The sequence below is a fragment of the Phodopus roborovskii genome, unplaced genomic scaffold, assembly GCF_943737965.1.
Source record: "Phodopus roborovskii unplaced genomic scaffold, PHOROB, whole genome shotgun sequence".
Taxonomy (NCBI): Eukaryota; Metazoa; Chordata; class Mammalia; order Rodentia; family Cricetidae; genus Phodopus; species Phodopus roborovskii.
Window position 1 is genome coordinate 932,199 of NW_026126597.1, and position 18,281 is coordinate 950,479.

Sequence of the window (18,281 nt, forward strand, 5' to 3'; positions counted from 1 at the left end):
AAGACTAAAGTCAACTACACAGAGCCAACAGGGATGGGGCAAAACTGAAAGTGTTCCTAGTCTAAAACAAGAAGGGGCCAACTCTCACCACTCTTAGCTGGTTCAATGCTTGAAGTCTTGGCCAAAAGTATGTAAAATAAAAACACAGATAAATTAAGAAGACAAGAATTATCCCTTTTGCAGATGATATGATCCTGTACTTAGAAGGACTAAAGCCTCTGCTGTAACACTCTCGGATCTCATAAACATTTTCAGCAAAGCAGCAGAATGTAAAAAAAAAAAAAAAAAAAAATCAGTGGCTTTTCTATTTACTACTACTAAATTTGCTGAGAAAATTAAACAATCCTATTCATAATAGCTTTTTTAAAAAGTACCTTGAAATAAATGTAACCAAAAGTGGAACATCTACAATGAAACAATGAAAGCTTTTTTATTTTTATTTTTAGCTTTTTACAATTTATTTTCTACAGGCGGTGGTGGCACACGCCTTTAGTCCCAGCACTCGGGAGACAGAGGCAAGCAGATCTCTGTGAGTTCAAGACCAGCCTGATCCATAAGAGCTAGTTCCAGGTGCCTCTAAAACCACAGAGAAACCCTGTCTCAAAATACCAAAAAAAAATTATTTTCATTTTATGTGTTTTGGCTGCATGTTTATCTGTGTGAAGTTGTCAGATTCCCTAGAACTACTTACAGAGAGTTGTGAGCTGCCACACAAGTGGTAGGAATTGAACCCAGGGCCTCTGGAAAAGCAGCCAGTGCTCTTAACTGCTAAGCCTTCTCTCCAGCCCCTATGAAAGCTATTTTTTTTTTAAAAGAAAAGAATGAATTCATTAAAAGATGAAAAAAACCTCTCATGTTCATGGATCAGGAGAATTGCAAAAATGGTCGTACCACCAAAAACAATCTACAGATTCAGTGTAATCAACATCCAAAGTCCAATGGCATTCTTCACAGAACTTGAAAGAAAACCTTAAAATCCATACAGAAACCCAAGCCTCAGAAAAGCCAAAGTGATACTGAACAAAAACAGTATTGCTAGAAGCATCACACTTCAAAATATCCTACAAGGCCATTCTAAGAAAAATAACATGGCATGAACACAGACACATGGAGAAATGGAATAAAACAAAAGACTCAGAAATAAACCCATACAAAGGGTGCTGAGGAAAGTGTATTTCCACACTCAGAGATCTAAACTAGATCCCTCTCACCACCACCCCCAAAACATCAGTTCAAAAATGAATAAAAAATCTTGATGTAATGCAACTTTAAAACTGCTAGAGGAGAAGTTGGAAAATATTTCAAAATGCAAACATAGGCAAGGACTTTCTGAATAGGGTTTCATTAGCCCTGGACATAATCACAAAATTAACAAGTGGGATTGTATCAAATTTGAAAGCTTCTGTACAGAAAATAAAACAATCTCCAGAGTAAACTAATAACCTACAGAATGTGAGAAAGTCTTTTCTAACTATTCATCCCACAGGGAATTAAAGATTTATTTTTAATTATGTGTTGGTGCCTATGTATGTACACAAAAGCAGGTGTCCACAAAGGCTAGAGGTTACGGACCTCCCTAGAACTGGAATTACTGGTGGTTACTGGGAAACAAAAGTGGGATCCTCTGGAAGAGCAGTTTGTGCTCTTAACTACTTAGCTACCTTTCCAGCCTTTCAATGGGGGAATGGAATATCTAGACTATATAAAGAATTCAAAAATTAAACAACAAAAGAATAATCTAGTCATTAAAAAGGCAAATTAATTGAACATTTTTCAAAATAAGAAGTACAAATACCAATAAATATGGAAAAACATTAAAGCTTCTTAGCCATCAAGAAAATATAAATCAAAACTATATTAAAGCTGGAAGCGGTGGTGCACACTTGTAACTCCAGCATTTAGGAAGTGAAAACACCAGCCTTGCTATACAACCACTTCAAGATCAAGCTGGGCTACACAAGAGACAGTCTCAAAGAAAGAAAGGAAGGGAAGAAGAGGAGGGAGAGAGAGTAAAAAAGAAAAGAAAAGCTCCATTGAAATCCTATCTCATCTCAGAATAGCTATCACCAGGGGAAAAAAAAACAATAACAACAATCGTTAGCACAGGTCCCCCACTAACCCCTGTACTCTATACATTCCTCCAGGCATGATATGACCCTTGCAATCTAAAACTGTAATAACCTACACAAGACTTTATGAGGCTGGCCCATCAGCACTGCCTCTTGGAGAACTGCTCTCCTCCCTGGGGTACATAGGTAACCCCTCACCCGTGCTCCTGTACATAACCACATGTTTTAGACTGGTCCCCCAATCTAGATGTGGGCAGTCATTTCTTTGTCACTGGCACCTATCTAGGGCCACAATGGATGCTTGTGAAATTCTGTCAAATTCACGTGACAACACTGTTAATGGGGGTGTAAATCAGTGTGGCCAATATGAAATTAGTTTGGATGTTCTTCAAAAACCTAAAACCAAAAAAAAAAAAAAAATCTGTTCCAACAATACCCTCCAACACTCTAGATATATACTCAAGAGAGTCAAAGTCAGTGTGCTACAGAGATCGCATCACTATTCACAGTAGCCAAGTTATGGATCTCACACACACACACACACACACACACACACACACACACACACACACACACACACACACACACACAGGATTATTTATATAGCTGTGAAGAATGAAATCCAGCCAGAGATATGGCTCAGTTGTTAGACTGTTTGTCTAACACACATGAAGCCCTGTATGGTATAAGCTGGACATGGTCTGTAAGGGAGACAGGAGAATAAAAGTTCAAGGTAATGGACAGAGATAATTGAATCCACATAAAAGTGAAAGAAATGATTCCACAAAGGTGTTCTCTGACTTTTCCACATGTGTCTTCACCCACCCCACATATGTACATCACACACACAGACAGACAGACACACACACACACAACACTATTTAAACAAAAACAAAATAAAAAAACTTAAATAGCCATTGTTTTCTGTAGTTGGCATTTTCTTTGGGCTGTCAACCAGCTCTCAAATAATGACACAGAGACTTATGCTCAGCCTTAGCTTAGGCTTCTCCCATTAGCTCTTTTAACTCAAATTAACCTGTTTTTATTCATCAACATTTTGCCTCAGGGCTTTTTACCTTTCATTCTGTATGTCTCTGTCATCTCCTTTTCTTTCTTCCTTCCTTTCAAGCCTAAGTTCCTCCTCCTACTTATTCTCTCTGTCCACAAGTTCTGCTTATACCTCCTCCCTTGCAATTGGCCATTCTCCTTTTTATTTGACCAATCAGATGCCTTGGGCAGGCAAGGTAAAACAGCAACACATCTTTACATAATTAAACAAACATTCTGCAACATAAACACTGAGATCCCATCTCATCTCAGAATAACACCAAGAAAAAAGACTTTAACAAAATTCTGAAACAAAAAGAGTTTTAAAAATTCAAAATGTCCTCTACCTTTGATTAAAATGTTAAAATTCCTTTTTAAATGTCTCACTATGTAGCCCTAGCTGTCATGGAACTCACTATGTATGCCAAGCTGGCCTTAAACCAGAAGAAATCCTCCTGCCTCTGTCTTTGAGTACTGGGATTAAAGGTATGTACCACCACAATAGGCCCAATTTTCCTGATACATATATTCAAACATGTAAGCACATTTTATGAGGCACTTGAAAAAAATGAAAACATCATACCCCACTCCTGAACCCTTCAGTCTGTATTTCCCAATAAGCACATTCTCCCACATTACTACAATATTATTATCACATCTTAATTTAACCCTTGTTTTGTCTGGACCACAGTCTCACTATGCAGCTTTGGCTGGCTTGTTTGAAACTTGCTATGTCAACCAAGTTGGCCTGGAATTCATAGAAATCTGCCTGCCTTTGCCTCCCAAGTGCTGAGATGAAAGAAATGCTTTAAAAAAAAAAAACAAAAACAAAAACAAAAAAACAAAAAGTCTGAAATTCTTTAAAAAAAAAAAAATCTCACTATGTAGCCCAGCCCTGAAATCCAGAATCCTTATGCCTATTCCTTGTATGGGATATGGGTTTTCTTTTGTATCAGCTATTATCAGATATGTTATTAAAATTCTAAGTACAAAGGACTTACTTAAGGAATGCATTTTAGTAAAATAATTATTACTTGCACAACATTCAAGGATTATGTCTGCCTTCCTGAGGAGTCTGGGCTCTGTTGTGGAATTTTTACAAGATAAAATCCAACTTACAGAGCTCTATTTGCCACAGTATGTTGGACAGCTGAAGAGGACAGAAGATAGCAGCATCGTTTGAAGGCAACAGAATAAGATTCATCACTACAAATACTTAATATTTTAGTTTTATTACATGCTGAATAAATGTACAATAACAGTAAATAAACAAAATTAAACTAAATTGGATTTATCTTAAATATTCATGATGGTAGAAAAGTGCCTTTAAAGGGGGGGGGGGGAAGAGCCAAGTGTGGTGGTATATACTATAATGTCATGATCAGGAGGCTGAGGAAGGAAGGCTACAAATTCAAGCCTCACACACAGTAGTTCCCTGACCAAAAATAGGGTGATGCAAAATGAAGAAACCATGGACATTTTTGAAGGTTTTAGCATTAAATGACACTTTTAAGATTTATCTGTTTTTAATTATGTATATATACATGTGTTCCTATATGAGTTCCCATGTACACATCCATGCAGGTACCTATGGAGGCCAAAAGAGGGTGTCAAATTCACCGGAGCTGGAGTTATTGACAGCTGTAAGTCACTTAGGTGGATGCTAAGAACCAAACTCTGGTCCTTTGCAAAAGTTCTTTAATGGCTAAGCCATTTCTCCAGCCCCCTGGAAGTTTGGTTATTTGGGGTTTTTTGTTTTTGTTTTTGTTTTTTTTATTATTATTATTTTTATTTGTATGAGTGCCTACATTTACAAAGGCATACCAAATGCTCACCATCACACACATACATTATAAATAAAATTTAATAACAAAACATTTACAACTTTAGCATTCTGAAAACATGTAACTTCTCAACTCCTAAAATCCTTAACTGTTTAAAATCTTCTTACTCTCCATCTATAATTAGATATTTGGATTTTACAAATATAGGATTAAATATTATACATCTAAGAAAAGTGCTGTGTACAGCATTAGTATGTAAGTCAATAAACTTATCTAAATACTTTCTCGTTTTTTTATTAATTCAGAAATGACTGAAAGGTGATGACACTTAGCCTAACCAGACAGCTAGGGTAAATCACTATGCCTTTCGGATAGCTGAGGGTCATAAGTACAACTTTTAACATACTATAGTTTATAGTTCTGGACAGCATGCTTTAACTTAGGACAACACTGAGAACATGAGTGACTATAATACGGCCATCTGTCTTATGAGCCATCTGTACCAAATGAATGAAACCCCTAGGCTCTGGACCTTTGCTTTTTTAGCAGATTCCACTTCCTACCTTGATGTCACAACTAAGTATGTCTTGACTGCTTCTGCAGAAGCAGCAGTTGGCTCTCACTGCTTTGCTAGGCACCTCCACAGTTTTCACAAGGGAAAGAGTCTAAGACCTTTACATTCCTGCCATGAAAGTGTTTTTATAATTTCACTTCCTCAAAAGAAAACTCTGATACATTACAGCATGGACAAACCTTGAGAACACTATGGTAAATGAAATGCAGTAATCACAAAAGAACAAATACTGTATGATTCTGATTAAAAGAGGTACCTAGAATCTGTGTCAAAATCACAGGCAGAGAGTACAGTGGAGATATCATAGCTGAGAGAGGGAAATAGCATCACTATTGACTAATTACCATTTCACTCTTAGTTCATTTTTAAGAGATGAAGAGACAGGCAGAGGCAAGAGCTACATAAAATCATGAACATATTTAAGGTAGCACTGAACTATATATATTGAGAAGGTTAAAATAATACATTTCCAGTCATAATTTACCTCTACTTTTTTTTTTTAAGATATATTTATTGTGTTTACAATACTCTGCTTACATGTCTGCTTCAACACCAGAAGAGGGCACCAGACCCGATTACAGATGGCTGTGAGCCACCATGTGGTTGCTGGGAATTGAACTCAGGACCTTTGGAAGAATAACCAGTGCTCTTAACCTCTGAGCCATCTCTCCAGCCCACCTCTATTTTTTTTTTTTTTTATTTAAAGAAAAATAAAAATGCACTTGGGACTAGAAAGATGGCTCAAGCAATTAAAAGCACTTGCTGCCCTTGCAAGGGAGCCAAGCTTGGTTCCCATCATCCACATGGCAGCTCAGACCTGGCTGCAACTATAAATATAGGAAATCCAATGACCTCTTTGCCTCTGAGGGCTCTTGCATGCAAATAGTGTATATGCATACAATCAGACACAAAACAAACATAAGATGATAAAATTTTTAATACATCTCTTAATTTCTATGCTCTAGACAGAGATATGGAAAATGTACCTGTGTAGTTATCTAATCATTCTAAGGTTATTTTACAAAGACACAAGTAAAAACCAACCAAAATAATATCTCAAAATGACACCCCAAACTGCTATACATTATTTTTAACAAGAGAGGTTTGTGTGTGCACATGTGTGTTTGTGTTTTGTGGAGAGATACTTATGTGAGTATGCCTGTGCAGGCAAGAGGACCCTCTTGTTTCTCAGACACTGTGCACAGTTTGTTAAGACAGGGTTACTCACTGGCCTGGATCGCCAAGTAAACCAGGTTACCTAGCCAGTCACCTTCAGGGATCTACCTGTGTGCTGACCTCACCACATCCAGCTTTTTAAAATGGATTCTTGGAACCAACTAAGGTCCTTATTCTTCTTTCAAGGCAAGCACTTAATTGACTAACTACTAAGTACTCCCCAGTACTAAAAAATATGGTTTATTAGAACTAATCACTAAGAACAGTGGCAAAAACTGAGAGCAGATGAGCACTATATGGGGGGCTGAAGATGGCTGCTCTTCTAGAGATTCTAAGTTCAATTCCCAGCAACCATACAGTGGTTCACAACCATCTATAATGAGATCTGGTGCCCTCTTTCTGGAGTACAAGCATATATGCAGACAGACATTGTATACACACATACATACATAGCACTATATGTAAGTACTAAACTAATGTGAAAATATACTAAAACCAAACAGCAACTAATAAATAGCTTTACCACTGTGGCCATCACAAATACATTTCAAAAACTCCTGGGGGTGGGGGAGGCTGGGGATTCAGAGCTCCTGGAGCTGGAATTATGGGTGTTTGTAAGCCACCATGTGAGTGCTAGAAATAGAGCCCTGAACTTCTGTAAGTGCTCTTAATGCATGAGCCATCTCTCCAACTCTGAAACTCTTCTGAGTTTCTCCAAGCACCAGGCAAGCATATGGTGCATATACATTCATGCAGGCAAAACATTCTCACACATAAAATAAATAAGCCTTAAAAACAAGTTTTAACTATTCAGGGCATAAAAATATTAATTTAGACCTTAAGCAAAATATTTATTGCTTAAGTAGCTTTAAACTGAACATCAAAAAGTAAAATAAAAAATAGCCTATCAGCAAGAAAAAATTTTGAGCTATTTAAATAATTGCTAAATTTCTTATTTCATCTTATGTTTTCATTCCAAGTATGTAACACCTGATTGCTATGATGGCTAATCTTGGCTGTCAACTTGACTACAACTGGAATCAACTAAAACCCAAGCAGCTGGGCATATTTGGGATTTTTTTCTTAATTGGATCATTTAGGTAGGAAGATCCATCCTAAATCTGGGCCACAACTTCTGGTGTCAGCCCACATAAAAGGAAGTAAATTAAGAAAGCTTTTGCTTTTTGCCTGCTCATTCTCACTGGCAAATTCATCCGTCCTCCTGCTGAGGCATTCTTTTGATATTAGAACCAACTTCTTTGGGACGCCAACACAGACTCAAGACCATCAACTCTTTAGGAATTTTCTGGGTCTCCAGCACCAGATTGAAACTGCTGATATAGCCAGTCTCCATGAACTGAAAAACAACCAGATTCTTGGCCTGTCAGCTGGGGAAAGACTACCTGGATCATAGCCTATAAGCAACTCCAATAAATCTCTCTCACATATGAGAAATGTATTCCTATAAATATATTAATATGTATTTTATATGTATATATACATACACATGTATATATACACACTCTCATTTTTTTCATTCTTATCGGTTCTGTTCCTGTAGGAAATACTAATACAACTTCTAACAAACCATGTTTCATCTAAGACCCTCTAAATACTGTAGAGATGGCTCAGTGGTTAAGGCAGTTCTTCCAGAGGACCTGAGTTCAGTTCCCAGTTCCCAGCACCTATACTGGACAGCTCACAATTGGCTGTAATTCCAGCTCCAAGAGATTCTGAATTCTGGATTCTGATGGCACTGACACACATGTATACATACTCATATGCACACACTCATATAATTTAAGATAATAAAAATAAATCTTTAAAAAAAAATACTCTCTAAATATTACCTCATCCCAAAATCCAATTCTCCCCATAAAGCGGATACTCTTTAACTACTCTATCTACCCCAAATCAGTTCAATAATTAACCTCTTTCTATACTAAGCAAACAATTAAAAAGAAATGTATGCAGTACTGTATACCACAAAGGTCAAGAAGTAGTTCACATCATTTAACAGAATATGGACTAGGGGCTGGAAAGATGACTCACTGGTCAAGAGTGAGTAAAGGTTCCAGACTTATGTGAGGTGGCTCACATTCACCTGTAACTCCAGCTGCAGGAAACCCAACACTCTAACTTCCTCGGTCACTGTATTCATGTACACATCTCTCTCTCTCACACACACACACACACACACACACACTCTCTCTCTCTCTCTCTCTCTCTCACACACACACACACACACACACACACACACACACACACACACACAATTTCCAACAGAAAATAGACCAAAAATTTTTGCTTTCAAAAAAGTCCTGCTGGAAGGTGGGTCATGCATGCCTTTGATCCAAGCCTGGACAGTCAAGGCTACAGAGAAACTCAGGCTCAGAAAACAAACAAACAAACAGTTCTGAAAGACCACCTAAAGACAAAGAGAGCTTAATAAAGGTTGAGATTTTTTTGTTGTTGTTGTAGTGGGTCTTTTTTTTAATCAATTTTATCTTTATTCAGTTAATTTGATATTATATTGAATTTGTGCTTATTTTGTAGCCCAGGCTGTGCTGAAACTCATACTGTAGATCAGACTGGCCATCCACTCACAGAGATCCACCTGCCTCTGCTTCCTGAGTGCACTACCACACCCAACCTCTGAACCTGGATTTATTTTGGTTAAATTAAAATTACTAAATACATTTATGCCTTCTATAGTATCTTGACTTTCCATTTACATATTTTATCTCTTAAAATGTAACTAGGCAAATTTTCTTTAACATGTTCAATTTTCAATAACATGTTCCATTGCATGTTTACATACAACTGTTAGATCTCATTAAGGCAGGATAGAAACACAGGGAAACTGTGGAAATGAAAAGTGAAAGGAGCCCCTCATCCAAGAGCCTGGTCAAAGCTTCTTGCAAACTGAGAAGCAAGAATTTCAGCACAACCACCAACATATGTTGTGAACCTGCTAACAAAGAAATAATATTCATTATGTTACAATAGAAATAAACTTGGCTTCCGCCTAAATGTATATGACTGAGGACAGGGCTTCATCCCTTTTCCCCTGGCTGGTTTGTTGGCTGTCTGCTAGGACAGGATCACACTACATAGCCTAGGGTTAACCCAGTGCTGGGATTACAGGGCAATGCTCCTATGTTTGGCCTGAATATTGTTTTTATAACATCCTTTTGAATAAAAACAGACTAGAACAATTACATACAAATCCTCAGGTACTTCCAGTTATTAAAAAAAGGTGTACTCTGTGCAGGGAGTAGTATTTCTAACATGGTGCATAGTACTGAATGCATTGGTTTCTTTTTAATGCTTTGCTTAGTATAGAAAGAGGTTAATTACTGAACAACGTGTCTGGAGTAGACAGAGCAGTTAAAGAGTATCTGCTTTGTGGAAAGGACTGGGTTTAGGGATAAGTGACATTTAGAGAAGGTGTTTTTAAAGACCGTTGTTAAAACTTCTGCAGTGGGTTTGCAAGATGACTTAGCTGGTTAAAAGAAAGAAAGAAAGAAAAGAAAAAAAAGCCAGACTGATAAAAAAAAAAAGTACCATGACCTGGAGAGTTGGCTCAGATGTTAAGAGCACTGGCTGCTCTTCCAGTTCAATTCCCAGCACCCACATGGCAGCTCACAACTGTCTATAACTTGAGTCTTGAGGGATATAACCCCTTTCTGACCCCCAAGGGTACTTGGCACACAAGCCATGAATGAATGGACATACACACAGGCAAAACACATGATAAAATAAATTTTTAAAAATGTATTTTAGACCAGGCAGTGGTAGCACACACCTTTAATCCTAGCACTTGGGAGGCATAGGCAGGCGGATCTCTTGAGTTCCAGGACAGCCTGGTCTATAGAAGGATTATCAGGACAGCCAGGACTGTTACAGAGAGAAACCCTATCTTTAAAATTGTGTGTGTGTGTGTGTGTGTGTGTGTGTGTGTGTGTGTATTTTTTAACTCTTAAAGGGGGGGTAATCTGTAATCCCATCATTCCTATAGTTAAATAGGTAGAGACAAGAAAATCAATATGAAGTGCAGCAGCAGAAATAGCATGAGACTCTGTTGCCCCTGCCTCAAAAACAAGGCAGAAAGGACTGGAGAGATGGTTCAGCAGTTAAAAGTGCTTGCTATTTTGCTATTCTTGACAAGGACAGGGATTCAGCTCCCAGAACTTACATAGTGGCTCACAACTACCTGTAACTTCAGTGCAAGGAATCTGACACCCCCTTTTCTGTCCTCCACAGGCACCAGGCAATCAGTATACATACCTATATGCAAATAAAACACTCATTTATGTAAAATCAAATAAATACATTTAAAAACATACAAAAAGCCCAAAATCAAACAAGTAAACAAACTTAAAAATAGTCATCTGACCTCCAAACATGCACTGTCATGCCCACAATCAAACAAAAAGAAATAAATGAAAAAAAAAAACCTTTATAAAAAGAAATTTTGTTTTGATTTTTGAGACAGAATTACTCTGTGTAACAGCCCTGGCTGTCCTGGAACTCACTTATAAACTAGGCTGGCCTTGAACTCAGAGATCTGCCTGCCTCTGCCTCCCAAGTGCCGGGATTAAAGACTTGTGACACCATTGCCTGGTAGAAAATTTTGCAGTAAAATCTACATTTTTGTCTTTAATAACTTTTTTCTTATCCTTACTCTCACTTTTGAAAACTTTAGACATGAATTTTCAGCAACCTAACCAAATCTTTTCTATTTTTAAACTATTTTCCAGTGGGGCTATATCACTTGAAGAATGGTAGCTGCCTAACAAAACCCCACTCCCTAAAGTCTAATGGCTCAAAGCCTCCTGGGTAACCAAAATCCCCAGACACTTGCAACCAACTTAGCAACTATGTACATAAAAAAGCTGCTTGCAAATACAAAAAAATATACAAGCTGGATAAAAATGGATTCACTGAAAGAAAATTCTCTGCCACAGAAAAATGCACCATTTACCTTTTTTAAATTTCACTGAAATTGTTATCAGCCAAATAGTGACATAAAAATAAGTGTTTAAATGTTTTAAATGAAAATATTTAAATTAACAATATTTAGCATTCAGTAATACCTTTATAAGTAATATTTCATACTTGTCACTTCATGTGAATATAAGGCCATAATAAAAGGTCAATGACGTTTGGTTCATTCCACTTTTCTACAGTTATTGAAGTCAAATGACATCTGCTATTACACCACATTTCTAACACTAAGCCCAACCTAGTTACTGCAATGAAAGCAAAGATCACTCTACAAATGTGTGGGCAGGCAAAGATTTCTGCACTTCAGTGGTTGTTTGGTTTAGTACAGTATGGTTTGGGTTTGGTGTTTTGAGACCAGGTTTCATGTAGCCAATAATGGCCTAAAACTCACTAAGTATCAAAGGATGACTTTGAATTTTTAAGCCTTCTGCTCCCCAAATACTGGGACTGTGGACATATGTCACCATGCCCTATTGGCAAAGCATTGTTTTTTCATTTATTTATTTAAAATCTCTGTGTACTTGTGAGCACACATTTTTAAATGGAAAAACCATGGTTCCCAAAGAAACAAATATTAAAGAGAAGAAACTCCCATTTGTATTTTCCATTTCTTATATATGCCTTCAATTTCATTCCAAAGATTAAGCAATTTTTACAATGAAAAGCCAAGAATTCCAAAAAAAAAAAAAAAAAAAAGCCTCAGAAAAACCAAGTTCATCAACAACAACTAAATCATGTACTCTATTAGTTCATGAGGCCGAAAACTTTGAATGAAATGTCCAAATTCAAATTGTTGTTGGCCTAGCAACTAGCTGATTAAACAGAGAATTATTCAGAGAAACACACACATACACATGCACACACACACACACACACACACACACACACACACACACACACACACTGAGCTTTGTGGTTTTTTGAGACAGGGTTTCTCTGTGAAGCTCTAGCCGTCTTGGAACTCACTCTGTAGACCAGGCTGGCTTGGAACTCAAGAGATTCGCCTGCCTCTGCCTCCCCAGTGCTGAGATCAAAGGCATGCACCACTACTGTCCAGTCCCACTCCCACTTTCTACCACACAGATGTCTTGGGTGGAAGGGACTACCATGAAGCTAACAAGAGCATTCACTTACAGCCTAACCCTGGTAGGAACAAAGATACATTAAAAGATACTTGGGAGACACAGGCAAATTATTGCAGCACTTACTTCCAGTGAATATTTAAAACTCAACTTTTGGATAGGGTTCTAATACAAAAAGTGACTTTAATCAAAGGGACTTTAAAAAAACTGCACCAATGTATTTTAATATAAACTTAATTTATATTTTGCTCTTACTTTTACTGCTGGACTTTTAATGATTTGATAAACTAGGTGCACATCTTAAATGTGTAAGTCAAGTTAACTGCTGTCATTTAAAAGGTTGTTAAAGCTTTATACCCATATTATTAATTCACTGGACTTTTTTTTAAAAAATCAATTCTCATTCAATTTTCTTTGCAAAGTCTATGCTTTAAGGAATTAACTCACCTACTGATTGATACCTTTAACTCTAACTTCTTGGAAAAATTCATGATTCTTCCTTCAAACCTATTCTCTACAAATATATCTGTATCCCCAAATGGGCAGTGATATAATAATGTAACTGTAAACTTAAAAGACTCCCAGAAACCTCTATCCAAACACACCAAATACTACTCAGCTAAAAATGTCCTTATGACCACAAAGATCAAAGGTCAGAATATTATGTAAGACATTGTCAAAACCAGAAAAGGCTTACACCATTACAAAAACAAAGCATCATGACAAAAAAAGCTCACAACTCCTTTCGAGTTCACATACTTACTATTCTTCAGTTATTAATATTGCCCCTTTCACATTCTAAAAGGTCCTGCTCTGAGGCAAAATGCATAGGTTTTCATAGAAAGCAGAGTGGTAATTGCCTTGGGGGAAGGGGCAACCAAACTGAAATCAAGGAATCTCTTTGGAGTGGGGGCTGAAAATTTTCCATTTCTTCAAGTTTTGTGGCCATCAGGACATGTATGTATACAAAACAAGGAGGGTTCTGGGTCCCCTAGAACTGGAGTTACAGACAGTTGTGAGCTGCCATGTCCGCTGCTGGGAATTGGGCCTGGGTCCTCTGGAAAAGTGGTCAGTTCTCTTAACCGCTGAGACATCTCCCCAGGCCCAAAAAGCATAATTTCTTGTGGATTGACATGTCTTTTCTAAATGCCTGTGTTCAAATAAAGTTCACAAAATTATCCTGGACATAGCCAACAAGATGGTTTTTCCAATCTATTTTTATAAAGGCACATATTGTGAGTGCTTTTAGAACCTTTTGAAACACTTAAATCTCATTTTAAGAAGTCTCCAAATCTTAGAACCAAAAGAATGGTAATCTACTTATCCTACTTTTGCAAACAAGGGAAAGCAAATCTACATTGGGTAGATACCTATCCCAAGATAAGGCAGCTCGCCAATGGCAACGTTAATAACACAACTGTTTCCTTATCTAAGGCCCCTCTAGTTCCAAGTGGCCGTTATGTTCCTGCCGTTGCAAACAAATCTGAACTCTGAATCTACCTGTGGCCTACAAGAGTTCAACATCTGCCACGAGTTAACAAGGCCCCAATATGTATTCCTTCTACCCTATCGAAACAACTGCCAAGTCAACCGTGATATGCTCGGACATTTTGTTTGCTTCAGATGAAATTAAGTATGACATCTTAAAAATCGTGTTTCGGGAAGAGGACACAAGCAGAGATATTGACAAAAAAGGCACCTTACTTCCTTCAAATCTTTTTGATGAATACAGGATTCACCAGACACCACTTGGGGTCATCAACCTCTTTGAGTGACCCGCGGGGGTAGAGCTCCCACCAAGTTTAAAAAAAAAAAAAAAGCCCCACTTGAGCCAGGAGCGTCCCAGCCACTCCAGGCACACAGCAAGCTGTAGGGGTGACCCGGGTTTGACAGCTGAGTTTCAGACCCCGCGCAAACAGCTGGCACCTTGGGAAAAACTTAACGCGATCCAGGTCCTTTCCGCAAGAATGTATTGCTGGTCTCACAAGGCTTTCCTGCTCCGCAAAGACCAGGCCTTGTTGCCCAGCGCACTGGGCTCGCCCCTCCAGTCCTTGTCACAGTGAACAAAACGAGACTCGGGGACACAAACCCAAAGGGTCACGGACCTGCCCAGTGGCCTCGGGATGCTGGCCGGGTCCACGCAGGGTGGTCGGGCGGCGGCGCCTCACGAGCCCAAGAGCAGGGGAGGCCGGGCCACCGGTTGCGGCGGCGGCTGGACGCTCGGCCACCTCGCGACTGCTGCCTGGGCCCAGCGAAGTTGAGCGGCCGCGCGGGCTGCGGGTTCGCGCCCCGCCCGGAGCGAGCCCGGGGGGGGGGCGGGTCCGCGGGGGCTCGGCGGGCGGGAGCTCGATGGGGGGCGGGCTGGCAGAGGGGAGACCCGGAGCCCGCAACTTGGGCGCCAGCCGCAACCGCCCGGCCACTTTCGCCTCCCGCGCCCTGCTGCGCCGGCGCGCGCCGCCCGCCCGTCCTCTCGCCCCGGGGCCGCCGGCCTCCGCCGCGGCCGCGATCGCCCGGGCGCGTCCCCGCAGCCCCGCCGGCCGGCGCGCCGTGCCTCGGGACCGCGCCAGGCCGCGCGCCGGCGCCGCGTTACCCCCCGCCGTACCCCCGCCCAACGCGCCGCCGCCGCCGCCCGATGGCGCCTCGACCCGTGCGCCCGCCACCCGCCGGCTCGCCGCGGTTCCCGCTGGCAAAGTTGCTCGGCCTCCTGAGGACGGCGCCGCGCCCCCCCTCAGGCCGCCGCGCGGGAAGGCCCAGCTGGCCGCCCCGCTTTTTTACCTGACGGAGTTTTCGCGCGCGCGCTCGCTGGCTCGCTGGCTCGCTCTCCCCTCTCGCCCGCTCGCTCGCTTTCTTTCTTTCCTTTTTTCTGCGCTCGCCCGCGCGGGGCGCCTTTTCCGCTCGCGCCGCCCGCGCCCGCCCGCTCGCGCCCTCCTTCCTGCTGGGCCCGGCAGAGCGGGGCGGCCGGCAGCTCTCCCCGCCCCCCTGCACCCGCGCTCCGGCGGAGGCGGCGGCGCCGCTCCGCGCTCCGACTCATTCCAATATGGCACGGACGCAGAGCGCATGCGCCCGCGCCCCCCCTGTCCCCCCCCACCCCCGCGGTCCTCCCGGCAACCCGCGCCCCTCGCCTTGCGCGTAAGGCACTCACGGCCCAGCCTCCCCGCTGCCACCGGCTCGCGGGGTTCGGTGCCAGCCGCACGGAAGAGGATGCGTCCGTGCATCCGGGGGCGGCGCAGCGGGGGCCTCTGATCCCCGACGGCGCCGTGAACTGAGCCGCGCGGTTGGGGCGCGCGCGCGCTCGGGCTCCCGAGGCGCCGCGTCCTGGCCTGCCTTTGCGTGGATTTTGGAGAGGAAGACCTCACCTTGGCCTCTGGACAGAGCGGTTAGGGACCCGGCAAAGTCCCTGATCCGTCCATCCCGGACGAAGCGCGCCGCTGTGGCCCGCACGTGACCACCTCGAGCAACATGGCATTAGCAGAGAGGCAGCGGCTCGGCAGGTCCCTAACAGGCGCGTGCCGCTGCGCCCGCTGGCCCCGCCACACCGGGGGCCATTGAAACGTAGCCGGTCACTACCAGATCCGACTCGAGGACCTCGGCATACCTGATGTGCTCGCCCACGAGGCGCTTTGTGAATCTTTTTTCCTGCAGCGAAGGAGGTACAGCGTAAACTAAGGTCTCCGGGAGGATGAGAAGAGCAAACACCGCGAATCAGCCTCGAATCTCGAGGTGCCCACGGGCAGTTAGGCTCGGCGACTCATCCCTTCCTCCGAAAGCGCAGGTGTCGGTAGGATGCACGTACACCTGCTTCAGAAAGTTCCCCCAGAAGGGAGTCCCAGCGCTGATGGGACCCGGGAGTGCCAATGAGACCAGACTCTACAGCCCTACAAGGTCTCATTCTGGGCTCCTGCCTTTGAGAGAAGAGGAGCTGCCCACGCAGACACGCACCCGCCACACAACATGTTGGGATCTTCACACTAGGCATCTTTCTCTGTTTTGGCAACCTTAGGAAATACCCACATTACAAACTCCAGATTTTTTTTTTTTTTTGTAAGAACCACTGAAAAGACAAGGTAACAGGAAAAAGGAATGTAAAAAGAATACCCATTGCCACACAGTTTGACTTCTCAAACAAAACCTTCTATCTACATAGATACTTTTACATGCTTGCAAACACACGTTTTCTTTTATTTTCTACTTTGACATGTTTTGTTTGCATGATCATTTTTAAAGTATGCAGTTACTTTTTTTTTTTCTCGTTGCAGTTATTGGCTAACAGATCTTTGAGTTCTAACATGTGGGGTTAATTTCTAGGAGTGGGAGAGTTTTCAGGTGGAAAGCTGTGAATGGCCCTGTATTGCCCCAATTGTTCTCCTATCAGGAAGGAACAGCATCAGGAATTTAAAGCACGTTTCTAAACTGCAAGTGGCATCTTTTCTCCCCTGCATTAATAATGCCTACACTAATAATCTTGAACGGTCAAAATTGGCTTACCTGGAATTTCTTCGATGACTAAACACTCAAAATTTCCCCATTTGCTATCTGTATTTCCCCTTCTGTGAATGACCTGTTGTTTGTATCCATTGTCTTGAGGAGCTGAATCACTTCTAACTTTAAACAAGCCTTTTTTTTTCTGTTATTGATGCAAATATTGCCCAACCCTGATGCTCCTTTTTTAGTTTATAGTTCATTTGTCATTCTAGTCCTCTGTTTTCTTTTCATCGTTTGAATGCTAACAGAGTGAGCTTTCATGCACCCATCTGCTAGCTTCTATATTCTTTGCATATTTAATTGTTTTATAATCACATATCCAACTTTATTTTTGCTGTACTTAGGAGTAAAATGTAGGTTTAATTCCTGTCACAATGATTATTGTTTATGCTGTCACCATTTATTAAATAATTCTCACCTTGTTCTCTGCTCAGCAAAACCTACTTTTTTGCTATGCTTTGCTTTCACCTTGTGTATTTCAGAATTCTCCATCCCCCCCCCCACACACACACACATACTCACCGCCACAGACCTTGGTTTCAACAAACACCGTATAGTTATAAATATTGGTTCTTTGAAATAGTTTTCACATCTGACAAGGGTCAATTCCCACCATGAGACAGTTTTTGAACAGCACTGGTTTACATGCCCATACACATTCTAAGATAATTATGTAAGGGAGGGTTAAGAGCATTGGTTTCCAGGGCTAGAGAGACAGCTCAGCAGTTAACTGTGTATATTGCCCTTGCAGGAGACCTAAAGTTCAGTCCCCAGCACCCACATGGAGTTCATAGCGCCTCTACTTGAGTTCCAAGTGATCCAGTACATCACGCACCAGCACTCATGTGCTCATGCCCACACAAAGACACATAATTAAAAGTAAATACATCTAAAGAGAAAACAAAACATGTGATTTGAGGGTAAACCAGGTTCAACACTGATCAGCCCTGTGACCTTGGCAAGTTACTGTTTTAGGCCTTATAGTTTGGGTCTGTAAATGGGAATCAGGGTAACACCACCTCACAAGCTCAATGGCTCACACTTAGTAAATCCTTAA

At 41.5% G+C, this 18,281-nt stretch overlaps 1 protein-coding gene across 3 annotated transcripts in view; it reads right to left on the reverse strand.

Annotated features, from left to right (window-relative positions):
- Sfmbt1 (Scm like with four mbt domains 1) overlaps window positions 1-15,577 on the reverse strand; it is a 114,187-nt gene extending 98,610 nt beyond the window's left edge. For 2 of the 3 annotated variants that reach the window (XM_051204779.1, XM_051204777.1), the window contains exon 1: window positions 15,518-15,577. The gene's annotated coding sequence lies outside the window, so the exon portion shown is untranslated. Of the gene's footprint in view, window positions 1-15,387 lie in introns of all 3 variants that reach the window. The other variant, XM_051204778.1, reaches the window with a different exon arrangement.
- Between the last annotated feature and the right edge of the window lie 2,704 nt (window positions 15,578-18,281).